Consider the following 24163-nt stretch of genomic DNA (forward strand, 5'->3'; position numbering starts at 1 on the left):
CACACCACCAACGAAGCACCAATCCAAACACACCGCCAGCCAAGCGCCAGACCACGCACATCACCAGACAATCGCCACTCCACGCAAACCGACATCACATTTAGGATTTTTTTTAAATATAAATCAGAAATCACAAACAAATTGCAAATTGATACAAATCTACTAACACAACAACTAAAACTAAATACACTACACAAATGCCAACCTTGAAACGGAACAAAAATTATGAAACAATAGAGGCCAGGCAGTTCACTTTACCACTCATGGATGCCCCCAAAAATTATTTTGCGTAGGGTACAATTTAAAACAAGCAGGCACGCACAGCCCAGGGTTAGAAGGACACTCGGGCAGTACAACGAACCTCCTTCCGCATACCTCTTTGCCAACAGACTCTATATCTCCTACTGAAAAAGTCTTTTGAGGATATAGCAGGAATGTGATCAGGAAAGTGGCGCTCTTTCAATCTAGCAACATCCTCCACCACTCTAACTCTAGGAACACTTGCCTGTTCCACTAAAACAAGGCTGCCTATTACAGACTCCTGAAACTTTACAAAAGTCATCTTTGACTTAGGACAAGATTCCTGGAACACAACAAAAGCATTAAAGGTTGCCAAGTGGAAAATATAGATAGCCAACTTTTTGTACCAACTGTAAGCCTTACGAACAGCAGCATACGGTTCCAACCTCTGATCTACTCTGTCAACACCATCCATGTGCCTATTATAGTCTAAAATGCACACAAGTCTGCGCGCTTCAGCAACCTCACCCCAAACAGTCGGCGGTTCAGTGCTTTCATCATGGATGGTAGTCAACATGTAGACATCTCTCCTGTCTGAAAACTTCACAGCTAGAAGCTCCTCGCAACGCAATCCACTGCACTGTCCCCGAACAAGCTTTTGACTAACAAGTTCTTTATGGGAAACCTTTACGGTTACAGCGGATTGTGCCACAAGCAACAGTGTCCACTTTGGCCAATTCCCTGAACAACCACACACCAGAGTAGAAGTTATCTACATATAAATGATGGCCTTTGTTAAATAATCCTCTACCAAGTTCCCACACAATTTTCCCAGTCACTCCAAAAGTGGACGGACAACCAGGGGGGTTAATCCTGGATTCCTTACCAGTGTACACCCTGAAATTAGAGACATATCCAGTCCGACTGGCATACAGCATATACAGCTTAATTCCATAGCATGCCCTCTTACTAGGAATGTATTGCCTAAAAACTAAGCGGCCCTTGAACAACACCAAAGATCTCAGAAAATCGATCCACAAAGTGATCAATGACAGGCCGAATCTTAAAAAGACGGTCACAATCAGGGTGATCTTGTGGCATATCTAAACCATTATCGACAAAATGCATCATCCGAAGCAGAACCAAATACCTATCACGACTCATGACTGCCGGAAATATAGCAGTTGCCATCAAGGGACTAGTAGACCAATATGAAGCCATTGATGGCTTCCTTAGCAAGCCCATCAAAAAAGTTAAACCCAAGAACTTCTTCATCTCTTCCAGATTTGTGGGAGTCCACCGGGTAGCTCTAGAGTGGAGCTTAAGGCTGGCACTGTTCTCCCTCAAAAACTGTTTGGCATACAAATTAGTCCGCTCAAAAATTTCTGCCAAAAACACATCATCCATAAACAACTGAAAAAAATCAATCAGCAAAAAGTTTTCAGTGTTCACCCTACACCCTGGAACACCAGTAAAGTCTGGCAATGCCGGCTGCACCATGCCTGGGGCAACCCAGAGGTCAGCACTTTTAACGGGAAGCCTTGCAGCCCCAGGCTGCTGCCCAGCTGCCTCTTGACTTACTATACTAATGGGACGTCTTGCGGCCCGAGGCTGCAACCCAGATGCCTCTTGTCTCACTATACCAACGGGAAGTCTTGCAGCCCCAGGCTGCAGCCCAGATGCCTCTTGTCTCACTATATCAACGGGAAGTCTTGCAGCCCCAGGCTGCAGCCCAGAAGTCTCTTGCCGCACTATCGACACATCAATGTCCTCCTCTAACACAGGCACTTCATCCGCACCAAGAGTAGCTTCATTTGCACTAAGAGGCTCTTCATCATCAGATGATGCCATGTGGAGAGAAAACTCACTTCCTGAATCTTCCCCTCCCACCTCTGCCTCAGAATCAGAGTCAGTCTCTGGACCATGGTCAGAGGAAGAATCAAAAAGCATTCCAACAACTTGCTGAGCTGTAATCCGGCAGCTAGCCATTATCCTTACTAAGAAAGGAGACTGCACAAACAAGTCAACAACCAACACTGTGCAAAGTAGGTAAAAAATGTGTGCCTTTATCACAAAGATCTATATACTCAAAAACTATACAATTCACTTACAAAGGACAGCTACACTCACCAGCACCTACTCTGCAAAGACACAGCAAATAGTCAACGATATCCCACTAGAAAAAACAAAAAAACAATTAATCTACAGAAAACAAAATACACATCAAGCAAAAATGCAAAACACTTTTAGACACTCAAAAAACAGAAACCAAACATGCTGGTATTATTACACACTTTGCAAAAAACACATTTACATTGAAATTGTACAAAAAAGGTCTCTACCAAACACATGCAACTACACAAACAACAGAACCGCCAGTAACGAAACCGCAACCTGCAACAGTCTAAAGAGCAAAAGCCTTGAACTAGAACAGAAAAGGGGGAAATAAAACATTACAATTCACAAGAAGTAAAAACAGTACACATTATAACAGGCTATGTCACAGCCTATGTCACTACTCAAATGGGGGCAGATAGGATAAATAAAGGGGATGAATACACATAAACAAATATATGTCCCCTGGAAGCAACCAATTTATTTATTTTTACATACCTGGAACTAGTGGGCTTTTCTGCATCCCCCCCCCCCCCCAGGGCCAGAAATGCAAAAAATATAGGTAATCCGTCCCCAAGGGGGGGGGGGGGGCAGAAAAGTCTTACAAATTAATTAGGCCCATAAGGAAGCGACCCTTGCCCAAGGGGTCGCTTCCATTTCAAATTTAAAACACTCCCTGGTGTCTAGTGGTGTTTTCTGGCAGAATATACTTTAAAAAATAAAATGGCCCCTGGAAGCGACTGGTCACTTCCAATTTAAAAAAAACAATTCCCTGGCTCTAGTGGGCTTTTCTGCCCCCCCTAGGGCCAGTAACACCAAAAAATCTGGCTATCTGTCCCCAGGGTACAGAATATAATGTTAAAATAAATTTGGTCCCCTGGAAGAGACCCTTGCCCAAGGGGTCGCTTCCATTTTAAAACAAAAATGAATTCCCTGGTGTCTAGTGGGGTTTTCTGCCCCCACTGGGGGCAAAAAGGCCAAACAAATAAACCAATCTGCCCGCAGAGGGGGCAGAATCAACATATTTCAAATTTTGGGCCCAAGGAAACGACCCTTGCCCAAGGGGTCGCTTCTGATTTTTATTAAAAAAAAATCCCTGGTTCCAGTGGGCTTTTCTGCCCCCCCTGGGTCCAGAATCGGCCAACAAACGGCCGATCTGCCCCCAGGGGCGGCAGAAAAGTCTGAAACAATTACTGGCCCCCAGGAAGTGACCTTTGCCCAAGGGGTCGCTTCCTTTTCATGAAATAAAATATCCTTGGTGTCTAGTGGGGGCATTCCTGGCGCACGATCGCGACGCTGTGCGCGATCGTGCACCAGGAATGCCCTGCATTGGGACATCAGGGGAGAGGAAACACTGTTTCCTCTCCCCCGATGCCTCAAGGCACAAAGAAATGCCCCCCTGCCCCACCGGAGGCCCAAACTCACCTCCTGTTCCTGGACGCGCTGGAATAAATGGTTTTCAGCGCGTCAAGCGCTTCCTGATGACGTCCGTGTGCGCTGTGCGGGCTGACGTCATGGGGAAGCGTGGGGGGGCTCAGGTTGGCTGCGGAAACTCTTCCGCTGCCATCCCTGTTTGTGTGGGCAAAATCAATGCCCCAGGGGGGGCAGTGCTCCCCCCAGGGGCTGTGCTGATGACAGAGCGGTTCCGTCATCAGCACAGCCCAACCGATGCTGATGACGGAACCGCTCCGTCATCAGCATCGAAGTGCATCATTTGTCCATCATTTGTGAATGAAAGGATGCTAAAATGGTGCCCAACGAGGAGACTGTCTCATGTAGCCTTTGTTTGATTAATTTCATGTATCCCCACCATGTTTATTATACTGGGACAAATGTATGGAAAATGAAATGTTGAGTGTTTTTTATATTTGTTAATTAAATACAATAATTCAGCATTTTTGTATTGGTTTAATGAATGATTTTTTCAGTATGTGCATTTTTTTGCAATTCAATTCATTAAAATGGCTTAGGCTGGGATCCCCAGCTTCCATTAATGACGCAGTGGCTGCCCCCGGCTCCCAGTAATGATTCAGTGTGGGTCCCCTGATTCTAGTAATGATTAAGTGTGGGTCCACAAAAGTCAAGACTTTAACAACGACTGCTGTAGGGCACTCAATCTTGAAAGGCCCACCACTTCTGAGAGTAGAATTACGCACATAAAATTATTTGTGTGAGTAAATCCTTTTCCGATTGCAAAAGCAGCAATTTGTGGCGTGCAGAGGCTGTTTAGAACTCGTGAAAAATTATATTTGCGTGCGTTAACCCAACCTATTACGTGGAAGCAGCTTTATGAGTTGGGCCCATTTTGTATAAAGATTTTCAATATTGCTGTTACATGCTGTCATAAAGGGATTAACTCACCCGTCCCCCCACCTCCCCTAACTCCTCCATATATTGTTGATCTCACAGCATCCCTTGTCGTGAGTTACTTAGGTGTGTGCTTTGTAAGTGCATGAGCGGGGGGGGCGGGGGGGGGCAGCCACGGCCCGTGGAGGGAGTTTCGGTGGGGTGGAGAGGCGGGCGGGGGAGGGGCAGGGTAGGGGGTGCTAAAAACTTGAGTATGGATAATTGCAGGTAAGTAAACAATTTAATTAATAAAACGAATTTCGTAGCGCGCCCTGCATCGCAAAATGCACGCCCTTCTGCTGCTGGGCTCCATCTGCTGCTGTGTGCAGTAGACATAACAGGAAGGGCTGCGATTCTTCAAACCTGAGGTCAGATAAGGAGTGGGCCCGTGGTGATGGATGGGGTCCCTAAGGACACTTTGTTACGAGATCCAAGTTTACCAGACTGCAATTTGTGAGTAAAAAATCAACTCCCACCGACTAAATGTTGCCCTCCTTGTCTGATGTTGCTTTAACTGCGTAGTTTCTCTGTTGCAAGTGCTATATGCACATGTAGATGCGCATATGTATGCATTTATATTCAAGAAGGAACTGAACTAGCCACCTTGTATCTAAAGTTTTTCGGGATGAATAGGTAATATTCCGAACAAAGCAAAAAATTAAAGGAAATGCCATTCCTGCTGGGCCATTGAGAGATTTTCGAATGATGAGAACACTGCATAGGTGTAAGACAAAAGCTTTCCCAATTTCCTCTCAAATGTCGCTGGCCGGTTTCCTTAACACAGCTGGGCAGCCTTTCCTCCTGTTCAAGTGAGCTTTGCTTAAGTCTGGAATTTCCTCTCGTGGGAGGACGGATTGACATGTTACAATCTGGCTTCCAGAAAGAGACCCGAGTGTTGCTGTAGCTGTCCGCCTTCTCTTTTCGAATTACTTTCTTTTCCTGAAGAGAAATCTTCAAAGTGTAATTATCATAAAATTCCTTTTTTCAGATGCTAAGGCATGATTTTTAGGTTTGCGGTAAAAAACACAAAATTTCATATTTCCCTACACTAACTCACCACTAATACTTTTTGAGTTCCGGAGAAGCGTGCTGCTTGCTGAAAAGCGCTTCAATGCCTTGTTAGGGGTAGTAAGCACTATATAAATGCAATTACAATATATAATAGACTCATTGGGTCTTTCAGCCAGGCCTCTGCATTCTTTGATGCGTTGTGTCATTCATACCTTTCTCCCATCCACTTCCCCATGTAGTATACAGTATGGGGAAATGGGCCAGCCCACTTCATCCATTGGCTAACTTCACTGTGAGTGATGGCATTCTGTTCTTTTACAAGGAGCACATCCACACACAAAGTAGTTGCCTTCGTTGCCAGACCATTTTATAGCAAAGTCTACTTTTTGAGACCAAAAAAATATTTATGCTTTATGCTAATGTGTTTGTTCATTTATTGGCGAAGGTCCAGAGGCTCCCCCTAAAATAAAGTTTTACAAAAACAAAACAGGCATTGACAAAAAACAAAAATGCAGTAGCTAATACCAGACCAATTGGCTTTGGCAAGCCTTCTTTTCATGAAAAGTTTATCAATCGATATGAAGATAACATCTCAAAATACTACAGTAAAAAAAATACTGAGACTCATTCCTACATTCATTATCTGGAAGAAGCTGAACAGATTAACTAATGTTTAATCTCAAACCTATCATGCATATATAACCTAAAAGCTTATTTGTAAAAAAAAAAAAAAGAATAATAATAAGTGCACTAGCCAAATATTTATCTGAGGAGCTTGCCGTTGATGCTGTTAAAATGTATATGAGGAGCTTGCTGTTGGCGAGTCGCGTTCCAGGGTTGCCGAATGCCAAGAATAGTCTAGATTCCACTTCATGCCTCTTTCCTCCACCACCCTACACTTTCTGTCACCATACCGCACACGCACAGGTTCTTTTTCATCCCTCCGTTTCCCTATCTTTTGCTTCCTTTCCCTTTTCTGTCTTTCTCGCTCTTGCTCTGGGCCACTCCACTGATAGAAAATAAGTTTTGATCCCCATAATTGAGTGCCAGCGCCCACCACTTGCAAACACTGGTACAAATGTAACAGGAACACCAACCACCTTTGTGCGCACTGACCTTAGTCCAAGTCATTCCATCATTTCCAAGGAGCCATGCCACCTCACGTGGTAATACCCCTTTTCCATTATGTAGGTGCTAAAAGTACACCTGCAACAGGGGTATTACAAAATGGCGGCACAAGCACCTGTGGTCCCTCGTGTAATGCTGAAGAGCCCCAGAAATGCCAAAAGAGGCTCCAACTTCCACTACACTACCAGAACACTTCAATAATCTAGCCTCAAGTAGGATATTAACCTCATAAGTGCTGCGCCTAGTCCAACGGCCGACGGCACCACTATCTCGGGAGTGCTGCCGTCGGCCGTTGGACGTTCGAACCTCACCTGCGCAATGGAACGTTCAGCACTGGAGCTGGACGTTCCATAGCTGCTAAGGTGTTAAGATGCGCATCATTGTTTAAGAGGCAGGCAGGGGCGTAACACAGGCCACCGCAGCCCCTGCGGTGTGGGATGGCCCCCAAGCTCCAGGGGGCCCCCTTAGCACAGCACTTTGGCAGGAGAGCTCCTGATAGAGGCCAGAGGGGGGGCTTCACCTACCTTGCAGAGGGGGGCCTTAAGTTTTGTTACGAAGACACACCGTAGAGGAAAACCTATGGCCGGACTGGGACCCAAAACCAACCCTGGCAAAGTGCTTGGCAAGCCCCCGAGGGGTGTCGGGGTGCGGCCGAGCTGTTTACCAGGGACGCTTACTGCCGATTTTGTTACAGCGGTGATATTGCAGCTATGCTGCAAAAACGGCCATGTTTCAATGTCGGCCCCCAGGGGCCCAAAACCGCCCCCCCAAACCTGGCGGCCGACCAGGGAAAAGCCCGTGCCCGCTATGGCCAGTCCGGACCAGAGAAGAGGCTTCTCAGGCAACAACAACCAGCAGAGCTTCTTGAATCCAAAGGAGGAGTAAAAGGTCCCTGCGAATGAGGAAGAGAACGCACTAATCAGTTAAACTGCAACCCGCCTCCCCCCCATTCAAAACAATTATCACGCAATCAACCAAAGCATGTGTCGCTGTCTCACTGACATTCAATCAATAAAGCAAATGCACTCCTCAGATGCACTAATGATTGTTGACATCAGCGGGAGGCAGGGCCTCGATTAAGAAAACATTGGCAGTTACAGCGATGATAGTAACTGCGGTTATGAATGGTGTCAAATGTTAACACCTATGCAGAGGGGGTTACTTGGTACAATATTATCAGGGCCTCCAAATAATCATGGGTTTGCTGCATTTGCCACATAGTCTGTCATCTGCTGCATAAATTGCAGATTTTACCAATTTCAATTTTGTTTCTAGCTCAAACGGATCAAAACATTACTAAAAATGCGGCGACACGGGTTGCTGCACAGTGGAAAACCCATGGCCGGACTGGGACCCAAAACCTGCCCTGGCAAAGTGCTTGGCAAGCCCCCCAGGGGTGTGGGGGTGCGGCCGAGCTGTTTACCAGGGCCGGTTACTGCCGATTTTGTTACAGCAGTGATATTGCAGCTATGCTGCAAAAACGGCCATGTTTCAATATCGGGCCCCAGGGGCCCAAAACCGCCCCCAACCCTGGCGGCCGACCAGGGAAAAGCCTGTGCGCGCTATGGCCAGTCCGGACCTGAGAAGACCCTTCTCAGGCAACAACAACCAGCAGAGCTTCTTGAATCCAAAGCAGGAGTAAAGGGTACCTGCGAATGAGGAAGAGAACGCACTAATCAGTTAGACTGCAACCCACCTCCCCCCCATTCAAAACAATTATCACGCAATCAACCAAAGCATGTGTCGCTGTCTCACTGACATTCAATCAATAAAGCAAATGCACGCCTCAGAGGCACTGCTGATTGCAGACATCAGCGGGGAGGCAGGGCCTCGATTAAGAAAACATTGGCAGGTACAGCGATGATAGTAACTGCGGTTATGAATGGTGTCAAATGTTAACACCTTTGCAGAAGGGGTTACTTGGTACAATATTATCAGGGCCTCCAAATAATTATGAGTTTGCTGAATTTGCCACATAGTCTGTCATCTGCTGCATAAATTGCAGATTTTACCAATTTCAATTTTGTTTCTAGCTCAAACGGATCAAAACATTACTAAAAATGCGGCGACACGGGTTGCTGCACAGTGGAGGGCACTTTGCGAAAGTCAATGGGTCACCTTTCATTTGCCTATTGCTGTTTGTGAGTGTTAAACTGTTACTAATAGGAGGAGTCTTTGCCCAGCCATTGTTAACGTGTAAAATAAATGAATGCAGCAATACTGTCACCAAATGTGCTACACCTTGCCACATAATTTGCCTTTTCTTGCTGCATAATTTAGCCAATCCTGCTGCTTAATTTGGTACTCCCATATTGCATGATTCCAGTGGCTTAAATATTATGCAATCTTAGTGCTTTAAATTGAAATATATTCTGACTATACCAGAGTACTTGTTTGCTGCAAAGAGTGGTAGTAACCTCCCATTAAAAAAAAGAACCCCTGCTGAAAAGTGCAGATATTCTGCCATTCAAATCAAAGAAGTGCAGTACTCTGGCCGAAGTCCTTCCTTTTCAGTTAGCTTTTCATTTTTATTATCTTGGTAAATGTTACCCTGCCATTTCTTCCTTAACGGCATGATGCCAATGAGGACCACAGGACTTTACAAATCAGGACAAATAAAAATAAACTGATGTGTGATCATTTAAATCAGCATACCAGCCTGAAAGTATAAGTCACAAAGAGAAGTGTGAGTCAGTTTAGCAAGCTGGTTTGTTTATTTATATTATTGACAGCAGGCAATGGGTGCTGAGTGAATAAGTTTTTGAATTTTTATTTTTGAACAGCGCTGAATGAATAACTGAAGTAAGGCTCGTGTAAAAATGATAAACAATACATAAAGGGAACAATACATAAAGGGGCATAAGAAATAGGAACATTTGCACACTTTACAAGAAACTATCATAATCTCTTTTGTAGAAGTGCCAAAAGTAAGAAAAGTCAAACAACATCAACAGCATCGAAGCAAGTGCTGTTAACTTCTAGTAGGGTTTTTTTCCACTGAGAACATTGTGAAACAAGCATTTACAAAGCCAACAGGTCTCCCCTAAGCGAGGTATTGGCTTTGCCAGTATGTTGTTAGTTATGTCGCACAGCTGCGTGGCTACTGTGCAGCATGACAGAAAGTAAAAGTAAAACAAAAGTTTGCTGCGTCATATCGCTTTTACATTTTTTATTGCTGGTGAGAGGGAGGGCTTTGAGGCATCATAAAGGTTGGATGGGAAGCAGAAAGCGCTAGGGCGTGGTCAATGGTGTCTTATTCATTATGCTTTTTTAATGGCGGGTGCTGTGCAACGTGGACAGGTGGGAATGAGGACCAGTGGTGGCAAGGCAAAATGGACACCATGTTGCCATGTTTGGATGGTGGTAGAGGGCAAAGGCAACATGGACAGCAGGAGGGATGGTGACGGGGAAAAGGCTACACCGACAGCAGGAGGGATGGCCCCATATGGCAATAATTTCATCTAGCATATTAGGGCGAGTGTTTTGCTTGGGTGTCCCACTTATGTCAAGTATTACGTATAATATGCCACTGCCAGGCGTTGATGCCAGATGTTGATGCCGTCCATCTACTGTGAGTGACCTGTATCAAGAAAGACCTCCAGTATGCCAGCACCAGGATTTTGCCATGGGTGCCACGAATTGCAGTGGGTGACCCCTTCTTTATGCCAATAATTTTCTCCAGTATAACAGAAATAGAATATTGCCATGGGTGCCTCCATTACCTCCAGTATGCCAGTGCCTGCAGTAGAATCACAAGGATAACACACAGATACTGTTTCATTCTCACACACTCTCATATGCTGGCACCAGTGTCCCACTGACTGTCTCACTCATCTCATAATTCCTTGCTCACTGTCTCACTCACATCCTCACACTGTCTCATTCTCTGTCTCACACATTGCCACTCACTCACATGCTTACACTGCCTCAGTCACTGTTTCAATTATCTCATTGTCTCACTTACTCTCACATATTGTCAGACTCAGCTCCTCACACTTTCACTCTCAATCCCACTCACTGACACTCACTCTCTCAAACACTATGACCACCCACTTACAGCATTTTGTACTTACCCATAACTGCATGTGTGAGTCCAGCATATGCTCCTCAGCTGCCTTTGCTCCTTTTGGAGTTCCTGCCTCAAACACTCAAGTAGGGGGCTGACAGCTGGAGCTTGTGCAGTGCATCAGTAAAGCCCCTATTCGCAGGGCGCTTGCTGAAGCATTGTGCAGGCTCTAGTTCTCAGGTGCGGTTGTATGACAGTGGCAAGCATGGCTAAATCCTGCGTGCCTCTACAACGTTGCCCGAACAACGAGTGCTTTCACCATGAATGCCTTTACAATGTATGCTTTTACCACGCAATTTTATGGTAAAACCATGACTGGTAAAGGGATGTGTGGGAAAAATCACACCCCAACCCCCTCGCCCTGAGTCCTAAAAACTACCCGACCCCCCTTAAGCCCTAAAAACTACCCGACCACCCTGAGCCCTAAACACTACCCCAACCCCGCGAGCCCTATAAACTGCCCGACCCCCCTGAGCCCTAAACACTACCCCACCCAAGCCCTAAACACTACCCTGACTCCGAGCCCTAAACACTACTGACCCCCCCCTCCCCCCAAGCCCTGAAAACAACCCCGCCCCCTACTGAACCCCAAACCCTGAGTCCTAAAAACTACCCAAACCCTTAAAAACGACCCCTTCCCCCAATACCCGTCCCCAGCCCCACTTACCTGATTGCGTCCTCTGCTGATCCTTCTGTTCCTGTGCCCGCATATCCCAGCATCTAGACCGTGCACTGCCTTCACCAGGCATATGCGTGGTTAAGGCATATGCACGGTTAAGGCAAGGGTGGTTCCGCTTGCGGGGAAACGACACGGGTTGTAAAGGCTGTTTCCCCTCAGGTGCATGCTCTTTCATCCCACCATTCCCTAACTCTCTGATGTGTTCTATGCGTTGGGAAAAGATGGGGTGACAGGTTGATTGGCGCGTCACCCCAGGCACTGCAGGGCTGAAGCTAAAAATGCGCGAGACGAATTTTACTAGTGATTTGCATTGTGTCACAAATGGTGAGGTCCTGAGGCTTGGCAAGATCCTGATGTCAGGGCTGGAACTTCGCCAACACTGGCTAGTCTGCCTGATGGCTGGCGCAGCACCTTCACGACCAGTGCCAACCATAACATGGATGTCACCGCTCGCCACAGACTGCTGCTTGACTCGCTCATCGGTCTGCATTTTTCTGACATACTAATTGTGAATAATAGTTTATTATGTATGATTAGTACAGTAGAAAAAAGTGCAGAAAATAGGGATCGTGGAGCGTCGATTCCCATATGATTAAGCCCCCCCAGTCCCCCCCCCTCTGACCCCCCCCCCCCCCCCCCCCCCCACCATCAACGGACCCTTAAAATAATACCTAAGTGCCGCGTCCCTCCTCCTCTTCTCCCTGGCACCAGTGCAGCATCCATTCTAGAGCTATCCTGCAGTAAAGACATCCGATTATCTCGAAAACAGCACTTGAGACGTCTGATCAATTGCATCATTAGATAGGCAGAGAATGCAATTGATTACCATTCTACAAACCAGATGCACCTTAATAATTTACATTTCCTAAGGTCGCTTATCATTCAGTCTGCTGAGATACTAACAGAGAGTCACTTAAACCCCTGGCTTTATCAATAATAACGTGACATTTCTTTATTAACGAACATTGATTATGTGGCAAAAAAAATTGTATGCTCAGTAGTCTAGCAATGAAAACACTGTACGACTCCCAAGCGACGTGCAAGGATTTAACAATATGTTAAGTTTTTATCGGAAATCTGAAAATCAAGCCACATAAACTTGAAGATATTTAATTTAATATGTTAAAAGCTTGCCTGTGCTATTAGTGCGAAGAGGAATAGTGGTGAAGTATAAATAAAGGTACATTTTAGATCATTCTCCCTATTACCAGTAGTGGCCAAAAGGTTGGAGAACCATCTGGCCCCTTGGCTAACCCACTACTTTAAGAGGTAGAGTTTATGGACACGGGCAAGTGGGTTCCCACCTTCAACAGAGCATTGGGGCTGCATTCGGGGCAGCCCCAAACCAGCATAAGAAGAGACAGAATATGGACTTTGTGGAGGGGTGTTATGTGGGAGCATTGGATGTGGTCTCTCATGGCATTCTGTTGGACCATTTGTGATGGGTGGGTTAATGGGGCAGACACTGTCATGGGCCTCTTCTTTTTTAAATAACAGATCTGAGTCAGTAACGCTGCTGCCCTGGTTCTGCAGAGGCATCTCTTCCTGTTATGATCCCCTGGTTTCCGCCGACTGACTCGATCCTTTAGGTTCAATACTGTTTCCTATGCAGATGACTTACAACTGCTCCTAAGGTTTGACCAACATTCCTCCAGTTCTATCGCACAGTTGAAAGACTGCTCATCAGGAACACACTGATGGATGGCTCTCTTAAAGCTTAATGAGACCAAGACTGAGGTGTTGGCTAAAGGGCGGGGGGGGGGGTTCTGAATCCTGGCCCTTTGAGCTGTTACCTAGAGTGTTTTCTGCACCTCCTGTACAGTAAAAAGACGCAGAGTCTGTTCAATCAAACTATCCTTCTTATTCCACACTGAGGTTTGGGCCACAGGAGTTTTCAGCTAAAAAACCTTGAAGAAGGCGCATGGTCGAGATGGCAGAGTAGAAGGATGCAATCTTAGTAGCCCTGGGCTTGGGGTAAGGAGGCCTTTCCTAAAACAAATATTTCAATGCCTCGTCTCTTCTCCCTACACAGCAGTTGAAGGAAGATTGCGTTTGCCACCAAAGATGGTGTCATATCTTAATTTTCTTAAATTTCCAGTCTCTGACAGATACACTGGGGAAGCTCTCATATGACCCCCAAAAAGAAGCCTTCTTGTGATGGTCTTCACAATTATCTTGATAAGTCCCATCCCCACTCAACGAATACCTCTGGTTCTGAGACTGCTCATCCACATCCAAGCTCGGCCACAATGTCTTTGACTAAAATTGACCTCCTGGAGAATTTCTGTATCTTTAAGAGTGAGTTAAGAGATGAGCTCCGTCAAGATTTTAACACGAGCTGAACAGTCTTGCCCTCAGATTTACAATCCGATGCTGACGTGCTGGGCCAAAGAATGCTTAATTCTGAGAATAGGCTTGACAGACTGGAGCTGCGACACTTGGCCACAACAACTAAAAGTAGTACACTGGGGGCACAGCTGAAGGGTGCCTTGATAAACTTGAGGATCTTGAAAATTGCTCATGAAGAGAAAATTTACAAGTGTGATACCTTAGTGAGGAGATCTCAGATGCTGAACTCAACACCTTTATCAAACAAATGTTCTCCTCCATCTTGGTTGATTAGTACCCGGGAGATCTTATTGACAGGGTCAGTCGAGTGACTGATCCAACAACAATGCACAAGGACATCTTGGCTAAATGTCATTACTGTTTTAAAAAAGAAGAGACTCTGTGTAGGGCAAGAGAGAATGGCAACATTTGTTTCAAGACCAATCCTACATTATCTGCCAAGACGTCGGACAAACAACTCTTCAATGACTAGCTGAATTCAAAGCTATTACCAAGAAACAACGAGATGATCGGGTCAGCTATCGATGGACCTACTCCTTTGGCCTTTCTTTGGAGTTGGGGGCAAACCTCATACCGTCTCTGATGTTACATGAGCAGCAGTCCTGTGGGTCTATCAGCTTCGGGAGCTGTGGCGGGATCTCCACCACTAGAACCAAGGATGAGATCATCTTCAATAGAAAGCGCCTAAATGGGTTGGAGCCACCCAACAGGTTCTGCCCTGAACTCCTCAGATATTTCGACTACGCTTGACCTGTGCATGACTGTTAAGGACAATTGATCCTAGGGGGATCTATGACAGACTCCCTTGATGACCCCTCTAGGGCTGAGTTCAGGATCCTTGGAAGTGAGATGAGACATGGAAACTGCACAGTCAATTTGATTTCCTGACTGGGTGGGGAGTACCCAACATGATCCGCCATGACATGCTGCTGATACTTGGACAGCCGTGGTCCAGCCCGGTGCCTGCCAGAGCAGTTGTGGGTGGGGTCTTCTTGTCCCCCAACTTACGGCAACAGAGGCAGCTTATCACCTCTTCATTCTGCCTTGCTTCTCCAAGACCCTAGAAGTTCAAAGACATTGTTTGATTTATTAATGATTTTTAGTGGCACTCTTTGTTCTTTTCCCTTTTCCTGCAGTTACGAGGGGAGGAGGAAGACTGGGGGTCCCCACTACAGCATATTGCATTCAACACCGAATCTCCCATACCCACCTTTGTAGCTTCTATACTTTTAAAGACAATTGGTTAAAAAAGTCACTCAATGCAAAGGAACTAAACACACCTAATACAAGGGAGAACATATAGAAGAGCATCAGGGTAATGGATCTAGATATCATATGTGTTTCCATGAGGCACACCTCTAAAGGAAAGATCAGGTGAAACAAACTTAGAGCACATCCCACGGTCTACCACTCCTCTGCACTTACTACAAAACAAGGCGTTGCAATCTATCTCAAGAGAAACCTACCTCTCCATGTCTCCCAAACTAAGGCGGATAAGGTTGTCAGATGTTTGATTTTTGATGTTTGATACTATTTACACTCCCAATGTGACACAAGACACCTACCTCCTCCAATTTTCGAATGATTTCTTATCTATGGTGCATGGATATATATTGTTCTGTTCAGTGATTTTAATGCGGTATGGGATCCTTGTAGAGGCAAGGAGATGAGGGGTGTTACTCACATAGAGACCATCTCTAAGTGACTAAATAAAAATCTCACTGATTGACGTCACCTTGATGCTTCACGTGCATTATATGCTTCCAATGTGGGTTACACGTTCTACTTCCATGTTCATTGAGCGCTAGACCGCCTCTTAGCAAGATTTCTCAATGAGGGCGGTCGTGGCAGGTCTCTACCACTCTTGTTGAGAAAGCTGACGCACGTGTTGAGAAACTTACCACTTGAGTAAAAAATCTACTCAAGCGGCAGAAAGAATCAGCGCCCTCTGGCACAGTGTGTGGTGCCGTTTGCACTGATTTGACATTGCTAGACAAGCTCCCGGAGCTAAAAATCAGCACGAGCAGCGCGACGTACCAAACTCCGCTGCTTGTGGAACTCCTCGGAACCTCGCAGAGTTTTTAGGTGACTCTGCAGAATTCTGCAGAGTGACACTCCGCTAGTTCTGCCCACCCCGAGTGTGTACCTGGATCACACGATATCCTGCAGGAAAGAACTTAGCCAGGACAAGGCCTTGGACTGCACACCCATCCCACCTAATCTTTGACTGTGTTATAGGAAATCGTGTCAAAACAGCACTAAACAGCACTATAATCTAAGAAGATCAACACAGCAGTACAACTATTGTCTTACTGGTTTATTAGATATTCAGTGACGCAGAGAAGAGCTGACACCATTCCATGGCCTGCTCTGAAGCCCGGCTGTGAGGGGTGCAGCAGGCCATTTAGTTCTGTATACACCGTGAGCTGTTTATTCACATTTTTTTACAATTCTTTGGCGAAGGTAAGCTAAAGAGGGATTGGTCTATCATTAGACCAATGTAAAAGGGTCAAGATACAGCTTTTTCAGCAGGTTCATGGCCTTTGCATGTTTCCAGGCTTTTGGGATAATGCGTTCTGAGAGTGATACATTCAGAAGCTGAGTAAGCAGATCCAGAGATTGTGGGGTGATCCTGCGAATCAGCGAAGGTGGACAGGGATGCAAAGGAGAGCCTAATTTGGGGTGGTCAGAAGTGATGAGAAAGGCTGGATGTCCAGAGACTGAAAGGAGCTCAATTAGCAAGGCACATCAGGTTGTAATTAAAGGCAGTTAGGGTCGAGAGGAGAAAGAAGCCTGAATGTCCTCAACTTTTATTGAGATAAAGCTTGCTAATTTATCACACTGAGGTTGCAAGAGGGGGGGACTGGAGCAATGATTTTGCTATCAGGCAATGTTTTCACTGCTTGAAAAAGGGTTTTAGGGCAATTTTGATCTGAAGTTAGGGCATATTAGCAAGAACCTCGTTAAAATTATTGGTCTTGCTAATAAGCGTTATAGAATTCCAATAAAAGCCCAGGTTAGATCTGCAGGACATCTAACCTGGGCTTCTAGTGGAATTCTATAACGCATATTAGCAAGCCCATTATCGCCGTTTTAGCGGCAGTTTCCTGCGGCTCAAACTGCGATAATTTTAACGAGGTTCTTGCTAATATGCCCCCAATTATTTCAGAATAGAAAGAGGCTCTCGTTGATCGACACTTTTCATGATAGTTCTTGAAAGCCGACTTGCACTTCTGTTTGCCCTCTTCACAGTAAGGTGCACACCTGACTCTTTCCAAGAATTTACAGATCTTTTTATTTTCACGCAAGGCATCATTAAACTCGGGGGGAAGGGTTCTATGATGCTTTGTGCGTGTGATAGGAATTAAAGAGCCAAGTGAGGACCTAAGCCAATTATCAATAATGGGCACGTCGGATTCCATTAAGTTACTCAACGTTGGTCAATTTGACTTTAAGGTGGAATTCAAAGAAGAATCATTGAGTTTAAACTATCCAAAGGAGACTAGCTGGTCCTGCCACATACAGGGCGCCAAAGGGATAAGAAGGGAAAAAGGTTCAGCAAAATGATTGGACCAAGGTAAGGGAATTGGTTGGTCATCCTGCTGGCTCTTCAGGTTGGAAAATATGGGGTCAAGCATATAAGTGGGAGTGTTATTAGTGAGCTGGGCATCTTGAGCACTAAAGTCCTCTATCAGAGAGGAGTTAGTTTTGCAGGACAGATTTTCAAAGTGAATGTTAAAATCACCAAGAATGATGAGGTTGCCATATTTTAAGTTAAGTGGGGAGGCAGCCTCTGAAATGGAGATGCTCCAGTTACCCAAAGGTCCAGAAGGATGATAGATTATGGCGCCAGCCATGGCGAAAGTATTAGTTAAGGACAGGGAAAACAACAAGGCCTTACAATCAGGTATTATGAGTTTGCCTATTTTGCATACATATTGTGTTTAAAAATAATCGCAATTCCTCCCCTTTTCCTGTCCTGGCAATCCACTCTAAGGGGCTTATTTATGAGCCCTTGCATCACTTTTACGCTGCTGGTATGTCACTTTTTGCGCCACGTTATACCTGCGCCAGGTATAACGCATGCAAGGGGGGCGTTTTGACGCAAGTCATAGAAGTGACACGGTGAAATATATAAGATTTCACTGCGCCATTTCTTGGACGCTAGTGCGTCAAAATCTTACCCCTGCCTCATGGCCAACATAGGACTTGCCCATGTGAAAGTACACATTGCTGGAGTTGCGTCACTTTTGTGACACACTCCAGCAATGCGTCACTTTTGCGCCTACAGATACGTCAGAAATACTGACTTATATGTAACTCCTTGCGACATGATGCGTCATACTGTAAATATGACGCATTGTTAGTGTCACAGGGAGAGTACAGTGAAAAGTGACGCATCGCTGTTTTCATGCCGCAATGCGTCACTTTTCATAAATGATGCCCTAAGTATGCAATAGTTCGGGGGCAGTGCAGCAACAATGTCCGGCATTGAGGCCTCATTAAGCCAGGTTTCTGTTTACAAAACAACGTCCGGACCATGGTTTATTAAAACATTTTAAATATCGGATCGATGTTTAACCAAAGAGCAACAAAAAACTAAAGCAGTATTCGTTGGGCTCCAGTGTGTCCAAGCCTTGAGGGTTTTGACGGTGGCAATTATTTAGGAGCTGGGTAAGGCTGTACAGCCATGAAATCGCAATGTGAGCACTTTCCCCCCATGATGTCTCAATTTCATGGAAAGAGACAATCTCCTCTGACAACCATATTCAAATAAAGCATTATCAACATGCACCATGTGTCTGTGTCTTTTTTAACAGTTTTTACGCCACAGAACCTGCCTCCATAAACTTAGCTCCTGCAGGACGCTGCACATCAAGCTATAGAGTACTTGCTCCAGGCTGGGGAGTGCTTCAACCAACAAAATAAGCCTAGTGTGTACTTGATTCCTTCAGCCATTTCAACTTAGGGTCTCCTGGCAAAAGGGTATTCATTTTTTGGGGGAGGGAGCTGCTACAATCCTCAAGCTCTCCAGCGTTCTTTTTCTGTCCCTGGTGAAGCCCCTACTGTCCCGGTTCCACCACCAACAGTGCAGCAATCCTTTCCAATTTCAGCCATACAGGGAAATATATATGGGGCTATCCCTCTGGAGCATATGCTATCAGAGGCTTTCACTGCTCCATTTGTTGAGCCACCGGTCTCAGGCGGCTAGCATTTGTTTTTTTTGCTTTTCAGTTTCTTGGGGGTGCCCGGTCCAACCAGGGCACTTCCACACCTCCAAAGAGTGAAGGCAGCAAGGGAGCCCACCAGCTCCTGGCATGGGCAGGATTTCCTTCACTCTCCTTGAGTGCAGGCAGCACTCCTCTTGCCCCACCTGTTTCTGTGGCAGGTGCTGGTTGTCGTGGTGGCCACACATTCCCCCAGCAATGGGTACGTGGAGTGGGGCAGACCACCACTGGTAGGGGAGTGTGGCAGCACTTACCCGTCTCTTCTTCACAGCTGGGGCTCAGAGTTGGGGATCCTGGGTCCCTCCTCCTCCATTTGGGCGACGTGACGGCACTCCCCCATGCAGCAGTACATGTCAGGTCCCAGAATTGGGGATCCTTGGCCCCTCACTGGCCTCTTGGGGGGAGGCGTAATGGCACTCCCTGCATCCTTGCTGTGGTGGGGGGTCCAGAGTTGGGGGTCCTGGACCCGCATTGAGGAAATCTGGCCTGGGGGTTGGAATCGATGGGGCCTCCTAGCTTTGAGGAGGTGTCCCCATGCATGGCCCCTACCAGGATTTAAAAGCAGAGATGGTTATTTGCAGTGACCCCCAGGGCCTGGTCCTCCCCGGGGGCTTGAAGCACTCTGGCAATGGAGCCCAGGCACTCCGGGCCTTGCTGGGAAGGTCAAAGATGAACTCCTTCTCAATGATATCCAAGTTTTTGGCCTCATTTTGTTCCTGTTGGCAAGTTCTAGCCACCCGGAGCACTCTCCTCAGGTCTCCTGGCCTCCAAGGTGGTGAACTTTCCAGTGAGCTGGTTCCACTGGCTCCCTGTGCTAGCCTGTATGCTCTTTCTCCTTTGGTGCTTCTCTCCTCTTTGGTGCAGAAACCCAGTTCTTCCCTCAACGATCACCCAAGAAGTGTAAGGGAAACAGCTTCTCTGGTCCTGGGGTGAGGGCAACAGTAGTCAGAGTCATTAGTCCAGATGGATACCAGGGGGTTCGCCTTCCAGTTGTCCATCACTGCCACCTCTAATCCCAGTGTCCACAGAAAAGCACAACCAAGAGGGAGCTCTCCCCTTGCGCAAGACCTTTTAAGTGGGTGCGGAAGGTTCAAGAAGTGAGGCACCTCTGTCCTATCCTGGGGTGCCACATCACCTCTCAGCCCCTCTCCCAAAACTCTTGCACAGCATACTGGGACAATTCAAGATGCATCACCCAGGAGTCACTAATCACATCTCCTCTGGGCCTGAGCTTTGTCCCTCACTGACATTACTGCCAGAGTCTTCCCCACCAAATCTTCAAAGGGGAGTGCCCTCCTATGTTAGCTTCAGAGGTTTTGGCTCCCTCCTTTGTTCAGTGGGCTTGGGCCGGCGAATCCCTGGTACAGTGTGACAGCTGATTGATTGATGCAGATTCTTCAACGCCAACCCTTTCTTCCCCAGGAGCTGAGTAAATCACTGTTAATTGCTGCCTTTGTGTGGGGAGGCCTTTGTTCCTTCTGCTGGAGAGAAACTTGGCAAAACAGGGTGAAAAAAGATTTCTGATCCTGAGCTGAGCCAGAGAACTATGACAATACTGAATGATCCATGAGCTGTACAGGTATCTTCTTGGAACTCTCTTATTTGGGGTTGGCTTACAGATTCCACCCAGCTCAATAAGTCACTGATCTCTGTAGGCCAAGGGAAAGTGAAACTGCACCCTAAGGCGGTCTTTCCTATAGGTGTAGAATAGAGTGTCACTGCAGACAAGACAGTGAACTACATGAGTTCATTATGCTATGAGTAAGTACCAACATTATGAGGGCTACCCTAGGTCAAGTTTCCAATCTGGCACAGTCCCGTCTGTGTGCAGGTTACCCATGCGCAGTTACCGGGCTGTGCTTCACAGGAGTCTCACAAGCGCAGCCCTCACACGTGTAACCAGTCAAGTGCCCCTTGCCCTTGCAGCATCTCAGCAGCCTTATCTTAAAAGACGGACACTAGCGGCAAACATGCGCAGTCCATTTATCGTGAGTTTACCATGGGTGAGTTACCAGTTGTGAGGCTCACCCCCAGTAGAAAGGTCAAAAGCCATGTGATCATAAAGCAAAAAATCTGGGTGGATTTGATGGGACAAACCCATCGCCTTCTAGTGGCATTACACTATCTTCCGATTGTACAGCATGTACCATGATGCATTTCTTAGATGTTGGTGAGGTTTTAGAGCTTTGGGAGAGGCACTTCATATCTGGTGTGCATGCCCCAAGATCCATCCTTTCTGGGAAAAGGTTTAGTGAACAATTGCATATATATTGGGATTCCCCTTTCCCTCTTTGGTTGAGGTGATGCTTTTAGGTATAAAATCCAAAGAGTTGAAGGCTATGAGAAAAGAGGAATGGCACATGGCATTGTAATGCTTAGCACTGCTAAGTTGATTTTGCTGCTAAGTAGACAATTTGAAACAGTACGAATGTCCTCTACTCAACCACTGGTATTCTAGGCTCTGGTCTATTGATTGGGGAGCAGCATGAATGGCACCCACCTTTTATAAGAAGCAAAATGGAAGCCTATATATAACATGCTGAGGGGTGGCCTGTCACACACTTCTCTTCTTCCTTTTTGGAGGGCTTTGTGTTTGTTAGTTTGAGTGGATGATGGTTCATTTTTCTCTTTCTGTTTTGGGGCTTAACATATTGCAATAAAGAGCTGGGTTGGTGGATAAGTCTTGTCATATGAGACACTTGCCATGGTGGGGATGGTTGAGGGTTGGTTCCTCCTATTTGATTTGGAGTTGGAAAGGGGAGTGGAGGGGTTTTTGGGGTGTAAAAGGGCTTGGGCATACTTTTACTGCATTATGTATGGAAACACTCTACCACTTTGCCATTGTAATTTTGTATAAGCTTGACGGAAGTTGATGCACCTTGTCATCAGTACAAACTTGGTCTGGACAGAGGTCGAATGGTCCAGTTATGCTTATGTTTTCTATAAAAAGATGTATGAAAAAACTTTAAAGAAAATTTGCTCTTTCCTACCACTAGAACATTTTGTTTAGGTGGTTTGAGCTTTTGTCCTTTCCTACCTGGTCTTCTGCAACTTCAAATACCTGGGCCTACCTGAGGGCTCTGTTGCTAGACTGCAACACCTTCAAAATATGCTTGTGGTTCACCATACCTCTCAGATGAGACGGGCCCTGAACTGGAAGTCCTTAAGAAACAGAATTCTCATCAAGACTCCGTCTTGTTCACAGAACTTACCAAAAAACTGGCACTGCATTTCTATCATGAATGGTCACTGAAAAAATAGGAATATTATTCGGGGTGGGTGACCACCCACCTCAAGGAATAATCACAGCCTGTGTCAGGGTGAACCCTCAAAATCCCTAAATTAACCGGAGCTCAACCCCTAGGTAGCTATGGCACAGAGCAGACACTCTTACCTTCAGGCAATGTGTAAATAATTTATGCTGTGTAAAAACAGTAATAAAGTAAAATGCCCAATTCGAAAATCAGAGTAAAATTAAATAAATAAAATGACGGGCGGGCCTGCCAAGATGGCCTAGTAGATGTTTCTACTGGCACTCACCCCGACAAAACTGGAATCCAGGAGCATCCTGGGTGCCTTTGGAGTGTGTCCCCCACAATTTAAGTCAAATGAACTGCTGCTTTCTCTCTATGGCTGAAGGAAACTGAAAGAGGCCGCCTGGAGTGTGAAATTAGCTCTGGCGGCATTGCGGCCTAGTAGATAAGTGGCACCATTTTTTTACCCCGGAGGGCTGGGTGGAGAAGCCTCCGGCACATCCCTTGAGGAAAGTGCCCAGATGCCGAGAGACCGGCCAAGACACCAGACTCCACCGATACTGATGGGCAGCTGAGGGAGGCCAACCAACTGATCACCTGTACCTTCCAGGGAGTGGATGGGTGCCCTGGTCCCTCCGCGGATGTCACAAATTGAATTAAAGCATATTTACAATCCTGTAGTAGGATCCTGGGAATAGCAGGGAGTTGTTTTCGTCCGGCTTTGCACGCCACGCAGACTGAAACCGTTTCAGCCCGCAGCCTCTTCTGACCAACTCACTCGAAGATGGAATAAGAAGATGGTGTAGTCCTGACGCGGCAAGGACGCCGTGTTGTAAATGTGTCCAAGCAATGCCTTCGAGCTTTCCAAGACGCACTCGGTGCAAAGCCTGCCATCCGGCTTTCAAGGATAACACTCACCACAGTCCCAGGTTAGTTATAGTGCCTGACGCGTTTCAGGGCTGGCGCCCGTTAATCATAAGCTGCTCCATGTGTAGCATAGAAAGGCTCTTTTATTTTATTTCAAATTACTGCATGTTTCTTATTGGTTCCGTGCCCTTAGTGGGCTACACCCATTTATGTCCGTGTAATATTGCATGCTCTGAATTGTATTATTCAAAGAAGAGCCACACGTATTACCTTGAGTAGGTTCAATGTCACAAATTGAATTAAAGCATATTTACAATCCTGTAGTAGGATCCTAGGAATAGCAGGGAGTTGTTTTCGTCCGGATTTGCACGCCACGCAGACTGAAACCGTTTCAGCCCGCAGCCTCTTCTGACCAACTCACTCGAAGATGGAAAAAGAAGATGGTGCAGTCCTGATGCGGCAAGGACGCAGCGTTGTAAATGTGCCCAAGCAATGTCCTCGAGCTTTCCAAGACGCACTCGGTGCAAAGCCTGCCATCCGGCTTTCAAGGATATCACTCGCCACAGTCCCAGGTTAGTTATAGTGCCTGACGCGTTTCAGGGCTGGCGCACTTTAATCATAGGCTGCTCAATGTGTGGCATAGAAAGGCTCTTTTATTTTATTTCAAATTACTGCATGTTTCTTATTGGTTCCCTGCCCTTAGTAGGCTACACCCATGTATGTCCGTGTAATATTGCATGCTGGGAATTGTATTATTCAAAGAAGAGCCACACGTATTACCTTGAGTGGGTTCAATGTCACAAATTGAATTAAAGCATATTTACAATCCTGTAGTAGGATCCTAGGAATAGCAGGGAGTTGTATTGTCTGGCTTTGCACG

This window comes from Lissotriton vulgaris, chromosome 3_1 (assembly GCF_964263255.1).
Source record: "Lissotriton vulgaris chromosome 3_1, aLisVul1.2, whole genome shotgun sequence".
Taxonomy (NCBI): domain Eukaryota; kingdom Metazoa; phylum Chordata; class Amphibia; order Caudata; family Salamandridae; genus Lissotriton; species Lissotriton vulgaris.